We start from the raw sequence: 12558 nt of genomic DNA on the forward strand, positions 1-12558 counted from the left end.
CATTTTTAAGTTGTTGATTAATTAATTTAGGGGTATTTTTTATAAGAAAAAAAGTAATAACTAACTTTCTGAATCCTCTTAATATATATAGATAAAGTACGTACTGTGCATCTAAGAGTTAGATCATTTTGGATATACATTACTGTCAATTTCTTTAAGACATTTTCCTCTCTTCTTGTGTGTGTGTGTGTTAAAATACTTAGTATTCTAAAAAACAAAAACACACACACACACACACACATATATATATATATATATAATGAGCTTTAAGGCTCAATCAATCACCAAAGTATATTTAAATAGAAAAACCTTAAATTTAATAACTAAAAACTATCCAAAACAATATTTGGAATCAAATTTAAGTCGAAACCTCAATTCAATAATTAAGAACAATCTAAATTACTAAAAATTTAAAATAATGAAAAATTTTGCAAAAAAATTAATGAAAATTTCAAATCCACGTAAGTTTAAAGAAAAGCTTACAAATATTGTTTCATGATATTGGCAAAAAATAATATACGGAAAAAAAAAATTAAATCATCTTATGCATTCTAAATACAAACATATTTATTGCGCTCTTTTAATAAGTTTTTTTTTTTTTTTTTTGAGGTACTAGTTATATATATATTGGTAAATATGTTTATATCATGAATAAGATATTTTTTTCTTATATATAATTTTGAAATTGTTATTTTAAAATAATAAAAAAGTTTAATTATCTTAACCCAACAAAAAAAGTTACTAATTTTACTTCTTCAATGTGAGTTTCAAATAGTCAACCAGCTTGGTTCTTCAATTCTACTATTTCTTTTATTCTAAAAAATTTCTCTTTAATTTATATTCATGGAAGAATATATGTTACCGATTAAAACTCTTAAGATAGATATTGATAATCACAGTGAAATACCATATCTAAACCTCAAAAAAACAAAATAACTATCATAAACTTTATCAAAAAACACATGTAATAAAATCAATGCCTTACAAGAATAAGAAAATTAAATACAAAAAAAAAAGTTAATTCAAGAACCTAGTTTCAAATTATTAGGGAGACATCCTCTAGCCATATGTATACATTATGCACATATAAACATAACCCGATTTTTTTTAGAAGAATATAACACAACTAAAAACCTATAAACAATCATTTAAATTTAATATTATGAATATAATCAAAATTATTCATAATCTAAAATTAAGAAACTAATACAAATCATAAATTAAGATATAAATGTAAAAAAAGAACAAAGAATGTACCTGTTTGTTTCCTCTATCCCTTTGAGCGATGAAAGTGTGAGTATGTAACCAAATCCTAAACCAATTATTGTAGAAGAGAACAAATGAGCCGAATTCATGAATTTAAGTAGTCCATGTGAGAGAAGTTTTTATTAATTTTTTTGAACTAAAAAAAGAAAAAAAAAAAAGCTTAAACAAAATGAAATAATAATAATGAAGAAATAATGCATACCTACGTTGTCAATTGTCATAGGATTTAGGCATTCACATATGGGAGTAAACTTCACTCCAAATATATATAGGTAGAATTCCACTTGATATAGAATTTAAATTCTATTGGAATTAAGAATCAATGTGTTTTGTTGCTATCCCATAAAAAAGTGGAATAAAAAAAGTTCAAACGAATAGAAAGTGCAAACGTACATAAATTATTTACAATTTTTTTTTCTTTATCCAAAATATAGTTTGGTAAAACAGTATGAATAGATAATGGACTTGGGTTGTTGCTTCTTCTTTTCTTTTTCTAATGAACTGTATACTTGTGTAGTAATATATTTATGTAAAACTAAATAGTAAAGAATTTGGATTGTAATATTAAGATTTTTAGTAACTTAGAAATTATAGATAAATTAATAATAAAAGGATTGAAGAATTTGAATTATAGTCAAATTAAAATTTTATCAACTTAGAAATTATAGGAAAAGAACATAAGGACAATTTTTTTTTTTTTTAAATCTAACAAAATTTCTGCAATTTAGTGAAACCACTTGGCGCAACAACGTTTCTAAGCCCAACTTTTATTATATAGTATATGATATCCTGCTTTATTGCTTTAAATATAAATTACTCATTATCTAATATCTAATATGTTTTTGTCACTTAGATAACTTACTCTTTTTTAAGAACTTACTCCATATATATTACATTTTATTACCAAATTTTTAAGTGGTTTACAAATTATTAAGATAGTCTAATACAGGTAAAATTAAACCTTTTTTTAAGCTTTATAAGAAGAAGAAAAGAACTTAATACTCCAATTAAAATTATATTACCAAAAATTTTAATTAAATAAATTATTATTAATACAACCTACTTTGTATATTAAACCCTATTACCCAAAATTTCTAGTTGTTTACTAATTATTCAGATGATTTACTATAGTTAAAACTATATTTTCAAAAAATAACAAAGTTTAGTTCGAAGCTAATTTGGAGTTGTTTCTTAAAAAAATAAAAATAAAATAAAAAATGTTGTCTCCTCCATTCTACTATGTTGTCATTTAAAAAAATATTCGCATATATTATTTAAACTAATGTATAACCTTGTGCATATGCACAAGTACATTTAAAAACAATCACAATTACATATAATATATATATATATATATATGATTCGAAATCTAATTGGATTTAGACTCTTTGGTTTTTGCCCCCAATAATTCACTTGCCACAAAAATTAACAAATTAAATGGAACACATGATGCAAAATTGAACTCTAGTTAAAATTCAATCTAAAATTTAATTGAATTTAAACCTTTTGATTTTTGCACCTAATAATTCACTTGACAGAAAATTTTAAAAATTAAATGACACGTGACACAAAATTAGACTCCAATTTAGAATTTATTTAAATTTTCTCTCTGCTTTATCTATTAATATATATATATATATATATGACTTATAAATTTGAATTTTTTTAGTTATATGATTATGTTTTTTTATGGTTTATTATATTGGACTCCTCATTTTCTACATTAAATTAACTAATTTGGCACAAAAATTTAAAAATTTAGATTAAATGGGACACATGGTGCAAATTTAAACTCTAATTGAAATTCAATTTTTACCTAAATTAACTCACTTGGCACAAAATTTTAAAATTTAGATTAGATGAGACACGTTGCGTAAAATTAGACACAAATTGAATTCCAATTTGAAATTTAATTTGATTTTCTCTCTACTTTACCTATTATTATATATATATAGATATATAGATAATTTTTGAAATTATTTATTTAAAAATCCATGTGACTAAAATTTTTCATTTATGATTTCTTCAATCACCATATAGAGAGTTGGAGGAAAATAATTTAATTTGAAACTATACTTTTTCCTATTATTCTAACGCTTCAAAAGAAGAAAATATAAAGAGTAATATTACAGACATAAATTATTTTACAAAATTTTTACAAATTATTAATATGATAAATTCTCACTAGTTCTCATCTAGACCCACTACTAACATCATTTTTTTACTTACTAATAGCCATTCACCACATCAGAAATTTGTAAAATAATTTGTAACTTTAGCATTTTCCAACTTAAATAGCAAGTATACTCCAATTAAAATTATATTACTAAAAATTTCAAATTCAATATATTCAAAATAAAAAGTAATTATTTATTTACATTACTATTAACACCATAAGTTTTTGTTTTGATTAATATAAGAAAGTTACATTATATATATCTGTACAATTGTTCCTGAGCCAAGTGGCTCAATGTATGTACAATATACATTGCATTTTTTTCATGTCATTCATTAATGATTAAGATTGTTTATTCTAGATTTAAGCAAAAGATTGTTTATTCTAGATGAATCTGTATCATCTAAATTTTATGTAACTCACTTATTATTAAGATAATTTAATCAGTTTAATTATTTAGTACTCTCAGAAGTAGAATTCATGCGTGTTCTTTTCTCTCACATAAACAGTTGATCCCACCAGTAATTTAATTGGTAAGATCCATTATTACTCATTTAATATAGATAAAATCTTATTACTAGAATTCAAAGAGATTTAAAATACAATGCCAATTAAAATTTTTTACTAAAAGTTTAATGCATTTAAAAGAAAAAGCGTTTTTTTTTATTAGTTTATCAATCTACCATAATTTTCATATAGATGTCTAGTATTATTTATTTAAAATACCCATGTGCTTATATATTTTTGTAATTTTAACTTTTTTTTTTAATTATCGGTATTAGTAAAATAGTTTTTTATTAATTTATATATACTTTACAATTAATTAGTGGTAACAAATATTTGGAACGTATAACTGATATTTCAAACTATAATACCATGTGATAAAGTAGGAATTCTTAAAGTGATCACGTAATGTAATGTCAGTAACAATAATGCATGACAAAGCGGTGCAGCATGATTAAGTGGCTGTCTTCGAAAAGCAATTTCTGTGATTTAAACTTTGATATATGGGGCAATTTTTCAAGAGCAAAAAAATTGTCAAAGCAGATCGAAGAGGTAGGAAGCGATAGGAAGCAATTTCGTAGCAACCATGTGTGTTGTTGTATATAACACATATAGCAGAATAGCGATAGGAAGCAGATCGAAGAGGTAGAAGATATATCGATCTCAGTTGTTAAAGCAATCCACTTCGCTATTGACATCGACATCTTTAAGGGATGTGATCGTTGAAGGAGATTATGTAGTGGCGAAAATGGGGGTGAACCAAACACTCTCTTAGTTAAGGACTTAATTAAAAGGGGATGAAGATAGAATATATTCGCATTTGGCCACATTAATTATTGATGAAGCAATACTTTAATTTCACCGTTTAAATTTATCTAACCAAGAGTCTTGCAGTCTAATTTGTACCTGGTAGTTTTTTTAATTGACATATTTATGGTTCAAATTGAATCATCTCCTCTATCAGAACTATTGATTTAAAAATAATAAAAACATTTAGATTTATCTAGAAACAAATATATCCTTTGCAGTAAACCCACTTTTGTCATTTTTTTTACTTAAAAAAAAAACTTATTAAATGGAGAAAATTTTGATTTTCTCCTACAACTATATATACTAGTTATAGGACATACCCCCTCCCCCCACCACCCCCCCCCCCCCCCCCCCAAAAAAAAAACCCAATTATTTATAAGATTTCTAGTTGGTCCAATGTATTTCTAGTTGGCCTCCTAATTATTGTCCGAAACTTTATCCTAATTATTCCTAAGATTTATAGTTAGTCCAAATGATAATGACCAACAATTGGTCTTCTCAATTGTCCAAAAAATTTATAATCAATCTAATGGATAATAACTCAAGGAAGGTACTTACTGAGCTTTTAACCAGTCCATTGCCCCCATTTTTTTCGTCTCAACGCAAAAGCTCTCATCTCAACACAACCAAAACTATTAATCCATTTTTTGTCCAGGTGCAGCATCATTTCCTTGACTCTTTGCTAAAGTTAAATATACAAGGGTGCATTTTCTTCGACTCTCTCTCTTTTATCAATCATCATCATTCTTTTACCATTAGTATTATTTTGTTTAATTTTCTATTTTAGCCATCAAGAGAGCACCTATGTGGATGTATCTTCTGATTTCATTTTTGTTTTTTTCTTCTATATTGCATGGGTGCTTAGATTTATGCTTTGTTTATATAGATATATATATATATATATATATATGGGTATTTTTTTATCTATTTATAATATGATTTTTTAAGATTTTTAATGATTTTATTGCTATATGATAATATATTGTATTGCTATCTTTATTCCACAAAAGATTGTCCGAGATCGACATAACTTTGATGCAAAATGTTTTTTTATTGGATATTTTTGTATTTGTCTATAATGAATATATAATTTTTGTATCTTCATTAATATTTAAGAATATGAATATATCAAAGTTGATAATTTTATATTCGATATGAACTATGGCTAAAGTATTAATACTATTGTAAGGACTAGATTTGGACCCTCAGCCGACCAACAATGGATAATGGCCCAACAAGCCCAAAACAATATATTTGTTAGAGAGTGGATTTTACAGGGAAAAGACTCTATAAATCAAGTGTGGGCTTAAATTGATTGGATTCGTGCTAAGAAAGTAAGAAGACACAATTTAGTAGAAATAACACTCCTCAGTCAAATCCGAGAATGAAGTGTTCTTGTATTGACTCAAGTTTATCGAAGTACAAGATATTCTTTTCTTTCTCTCTTTCTTTTCTCCAATTATGTGCCTCCTTTTTCACGGGGGTCTTTCCCTTATATAGTCCCTCCATCTTCAATCCCAACCTTCCACTTGTTGATCATGTAGGTGATCTCCTGGATGATTATCCCATTAGAAACCTCCTGGAAACTTTGTGAATAGCTGTGAACTAAGATATCATTGTTCATGTGTCATTTCCACATAAAAGCGGTCAGTCGGTTAGGTGCAGAGCATTTAATGTGGTGGTAGCAGCCTTCTTCCCATATATTTCTTCCTTTGTTGTTGGTTATCTTCCTTGAAGCTTATCCATAAAAGGAATGATTACCTTTTATACAGCATTCCCAGGATGGCTGGGTTCCAATCTTCCACAATGCTTTCCTGAGGAAGCTCGGCTCCTCAGGAACTACCACCAGTTTGTTGTTATACTTTCTCGTCCTCGGCCCGTTGATCCCAAAACTTAATAAACCTTACGACCATCCTCAGGTTCCTAGGTGTTCTCGGGCGCGGCCTACAACCTAACTCATTTACTCAGCCTGCTTGCCCTCACAACTACAATTCAGCACCCCCCCCCCCCCCCAAGTGAAAACTCCTAGCTACGCCCTTAGCATTGTCGAATAAGAAGTTTGAGATTTAAATTTCGTCTATACCAAAATCAATTGGCCTTTTAGTCTGATAATAAGAGGCCAAGAGCAATCATCATCATGGAGTAAAGGTCATAAATAGTTGACATTTGAACATATTTATAAAAATAAAAAATAAAAAAAAATAAAAAATAAAAAATAAAAAAACCAATAAAGAATGGACAAAGTTTAGGTTCAAAATTGGTCGTAATCTGAAGTTACAACCTTACTCAATAATTGGTCGTAATCTGAAGTTACAACCTTACTCAATAAAATAAAAATTAATACATATTTTGAAATTTAACCGTTGAATTACATGTTTTTTACAATCTTAATACACATGTCAAATTTTGTATCAAACAGATATTATTTAGTATAATTTATAAACTTATATTTTATGTATAATTTTAAATTACAAAAACTTGCAATTTAAACAATTTATTGATAATATAGCTATTGATCTTTACTTTTCTAGAAATTTTGCAAGCATGGAGGATATAAGAAGATAATGTAATCCAATGGTGGATTTGTCCAAACTTACCTCCAATAAAAAGATATTGAGTAAGACTATATCCTTAGGCTACAACCAATTTTGTAACTAAACTTTGTCCAGAAAAAACGAATTTGTCTTTATCACTCAAAAATATATAATAAAAAAAAATATATATATATATATATATATATATCCTCCTGTGGGGCCCAATAGTTTGTGGGTTCGGCCCGCTCGCTTATGGGGAGTCCACAGACCCCAAACTGAAAGAGGCTAGGATCCAAGCCCAAAAATATTAAGCCCAAAGGGGCCCGAAGATATGGCCGAGGACAGCTTAGTCCTCGGCAGACCCAAAGTCTCATTGAGGAAAGTGGCATACAAGCAAACTTAAAAGATCAGAAAATATCTCAGGGAAATTGTCCTTAATACCCCTCATTGATATGACATTGCACCTAACAGAACCGGATTCTTAGGCTTTATTAACCATGCCCTACAATGCTGGGATGGGATTGACGGGACAAATGTCAGTCCTGGAAAAACTGACCCTACACGTGGACGAGGGACAACAAACGTAGGCCAGTATAAAAGGAAAGGTAAACTAATTAGGAAAAGGCCCCCATCTCACTTCCTGGAAAAAACTCCAGGAATGAGAATGCCCGGATAATATATGCGCTCCACCATGGAAAACCCATCGACGGGTAACCGGAGAAAAACACCAATGCTCCTCGGACATGATCCGAGGAGTCCAATCCCTCAATTTATAAAGCTATTGGGCTTGGATATCCGGACTAAAACCTTTTCTAGTCTAGGTTTATCTAAGGTCCGGCCTGTACTAACGCCCCGTGACCCAACGCTAGCCTTTCAAACCCACTCTCTACAAATATTATTGTGGGAGATCTTTCACGCGCGAGCTCAACGTCGTTGTTGGGCCGTTTAAGAGTCGTGTCCCTACACCTCCCAAATTGCACCTTTTTGGTGAAAAAAATACTAGATTTTTATTTTTATTTTTGGTTTCATACAATAATTTTCTATTCATAATATCATTGTTTAATACAATTTGTAATTATAAAAATCAAATTAAATATATATTAACATTATATGTAACTCTAAAATTCAAATTGTAAAATACATATAATAACATGAAAAACGAGGTATTTTAAAAGTTGATGTCAACATTATAAAAATAAAAATTTAAATTTAAATTTTTATATTATATTTAAAAATATTGTATATGTTATTGGTTTTTAATATTAAAAATAGTGGTAAATTAAGTTATTTTAAATTAATTAGAACTCGCTAACATTTAAAAATTAAACATCCCAAGATTCCCAACATTAGACGAATTTTGATCAAAATTAGGTGTGATATTCTCTTGATATATTCTAATTTAATATAATATTAAACATTTTTATGGAAAACACTAAAAACTGTCTATTGAGTTATAAGGTTCTTGAAATTACACTATACAAATTAATAACTGTAAAAATAAAAATAAAAAAATCCATAGAACCAAAAGAAGTGCATAGAAATACAAAAAATCAGTGTTAACAATTAGGAATGTAACTCACAAGGCATCAAAGAAGCCCCCTTAAATGGGAAGGGCAGCAAACAACAAGCAAGTCTTGCTAATGGAATGTTCTAATATTGCAAGATATATATAAATCTTCATAATTTTCTTAGCCTTCAAACTAATGGATTTTCAAACCAGATTCTAATTGGAAAATTTCATTCAAGAATTTTGCCAACTCATTACATAGCTTAACATATTACCGATGGAAAGACAACGATCAATTTGCAGTAGGCAACTGAGCGAGAATATTTTTAGTAACCACTAGACAAAAACTATAACATGTTTGATTTTTTTTTTTTTTTTTTGAAAATCAACTATAGAACATGTTTGATTTCTAACATCGTAAAGGAACTTAACTTGGAAGCAAATTCCAAGTGCTGAATGGTACAATATATACATATTTTTATTAAACTGAATTATAATTAAATTATATATAAATTATAACCTTTGTTTTTAATTTAGTCATATAACTTTACATTTGGCCTTTTAACTTTCATTTATCACTAATCCAATTCTTTCTCCACTTCCGTTAAGTGTATTATTATTGTTAAGTGTTCAAAACGATATAATTTTAATATTTTTGAGATTTTTAAATTAAATAAATCAGGAAATTAATTAAATAAACAAATTATCATTGGATTATTTGGATATAGAATGTCAAGAAACAATATATTAATTAGATTAGTGTACGCATGGTGTAGTACGAATGAAAAATAAAGTCGTATTTAACAAAATTTCATAAAAAAAAAAATTGACAGAAATTTCAATTCTAATATAATGCGCCAGATACATATTGATAGTTCCAAAAAGGAAAAGGGAAGAACCTTAAAATCCAAAGTAAACTAATCAAAATTAACTAAAATATTTTTCTTCACAATTAGAATAAAAAAATTAAAAAATAGAAAAGAAAAAAGAATAACATATTCAAATAAGCAAATCCCTTAAGCATCATAGTCACAGTGAGTCACAATTGTAAGACTGCTTGTTGAAATCTTCTAAAATTCTTCAAACCCCACAGCAAAACCCACTTGCCTTGACAAATATAGCATAATTGATCCTTCATGTAATTGCATCAATCTTTTCCTTCATATATAGATTCTCACATGACAAAATTTGTAAGGAAAGCAGCAAGAGGGCGAGATTGGTGAAAATCAGCAAACATTAACTCATCTAACCAAGCCTCATTTAAAGAAGCCCCACTTTCTTTATGATTGGCAAATCCACATTGACCCACCTTCAAATCTTTCCTTGGAGCCTTCATGTCAAGAACCCTAAGGAATGCTTCCAAAGAAAGAAGATTTTCCATGCAAAAATCACCACCCAAAAACTCATCTATCTCAAGCTTTACAGTGTATGAATCTTCAGAAGAACCTTGCTCCGAAAGCATAATAAAGCAACTCTCATTATCATCACAACAAAGAGCAACGTTTTTCTCATCCGGACTTTGCTCTACTACAAGCGCATGAAAGAAGCTCTCATCAGAAGGGAGGACATCATATGCAGAAGAAGATTTCATCTCCCACTTGTCTTCATTACCAGTAAAGCCATAGAACTCCATGGTTAGTAACCCAATATCAGAACCAAGAATTACTCTTCTTCTCGATGATAAAGGAGAGTTTGTGAGAAACTGAGAAAGTAAAGTCGGTTGCCTTATACTAACTACACCTAGTTTTAAAAGGTTTTAGTCTCGGACTCGGAGTCGGTTTATTTATTTATTATTAATTTTTTGAATATCACTCATAGTCGGTTTAAGAGAAAGTTAATAATTGAGTTTGATTTTTGAAACCTGGAAATTTTACAAGGTTTTACTATCACTCTCCGACTCTGAGTGGGTCTAAAGGTTAAACTCTAAAGGCTACAAGCATTCTTTGATTTTCACAACTATTATATTTCTTTTCTGTTTTTATTTTGTCTTATGATGAAAAAAAAAAAGTACAACCCACCATCAGTTTTTATTGTAAGTAAATAATAAATAAATAAATAAATTCCACCAGATGAGGGCCAAAAAAGTTTGATCGATCTATGCATGCTCGATGAATGGGAAATTGATAAAAACTTTATACATATTTTATTATTTTAATTCTATAAAGTACCGTCAACTACAGGCTTAATTTTTTTTTTTTTTTTTTTTTTTTTTTTTTTTTTTGAGGAACAACTACAGGCTTAATTAGAGATAATTATTTTTTATATTTATATTTTCTGTGATGTCTACATGAGAATTAATCAAATAGGTAGAAAAGTATATAATATGTTTTCCTAATTTTGACACACATTTAGTTATTATACATATATTAGTTTATAAAATACTTTATCTTCATCTAGAACTATGTTCAAAAAATTTATTCTCAAAAAGAAAAATGTTCAAAATTTTTGTACTTTAATACATAACGTAATATATAATGTGTAAAAATAATAATTTTCATATTTTAATTTGGCCCCCTAAAGATAAATTAATTTTGACTCTGTCATTGAATATTCTACTATGTTCTCTACCAATCACAACCTGCCACACGTCCATTTTCTTTCTCATAGAATAATCAAAAGTTTAAAATAATTAAGGGAAAAAATCAGACACATGGCATATATACCACCATTATAAGTACTTTGGTAGACAAAATGGAATACTCATGCTATATGAAGATAGATTTTAGTTCTCTTAACAACTCCACTTTTGTAATTCCCAATAATAAATATGTGACTAAAGAAACCTATTGAAAACTATCCTTATCAAACGGATTAACCATGTTTTCCGCAAAGCTAACCAATGTGTTGATGCATTGGCAAGACTTGGATCGGGAAATATCTCCTTTTTTGTAGTATTTTTGAAACCATCGCCTGTAGTGGTGGAAAAACTGGTAGTTTTTTTATAAAGTTGGGATGTTTTGTAACAAACTTATTAAATCTTAATCTATGCATATCCTATGTTTAACAGAAGTGTATATATTCTTAAAGAACTGAGGACATGTTGAAATTTGATATATTGATGTGGGAAAAACCCCAAAAAAAAAAATAATAATAATAATAAAAATAACCTTAACTCCCATGTATTAAGTTGGAAAAGATTCTTCAAATCTAGTTTAGGGGAAAACTGTCAAAATAAAAAGTGTAATGCATGTGCACATTTTACAATATGGTCCGATAATTTTTAGAAAAAGATACATGAAAATATAAGTATTGCTGGAAAGTTATTTAGTACTGTTAATTAGAGTGTAACGACGTGATAGTTCTATCCTTCACATTATAATAAGATCTATCATTTATGTGAAATGAGGAAGCAGTGCATGATTTTGTACTCAAGATTATTGAAAAACTATTCATGCATACTGATGACAGGCATAATAATGTATTTATATATGTATTATACTACGGTATTGGCATACATTTGCATTATTATTAACACATACTTAAGCGTTTGAACTTCTCCTTCAACTCGGTCATGTGCTCAATGTTGGTGATCCAGAAGTAATAGCCAAGAGGAAGGTCTGCTTGAGAGACACGGTTTTTAAAAATTGAGTTATAAATTATAACTTTAGTTTTTTTTTTTTTTTTTTGATTTACTCATCAAATTTTACATTTATTCATTTAATTTTCATTTAGTTCAATTTTTTATCCACTTCCCTTGAGGGGATTATTATTGTTTAGTGTTCAAAAACAACATAGATTTAATATTTTTGATATTTTTAAAT

The sequence above is a fragment of the Quercus robur genome, chromosome 3 (assembly GCF_932294415.1).
Source record: "Quercus robur chromosome 3, dhQueRobu3.1, whole genome shotgun sequence".
Taxonomy (NCBI): Eukaryota; Viridiplantae; Streptophyta; class Magnoliopsida; order Fagales; family Fagaceae; genus Quercus; species Quercus robur.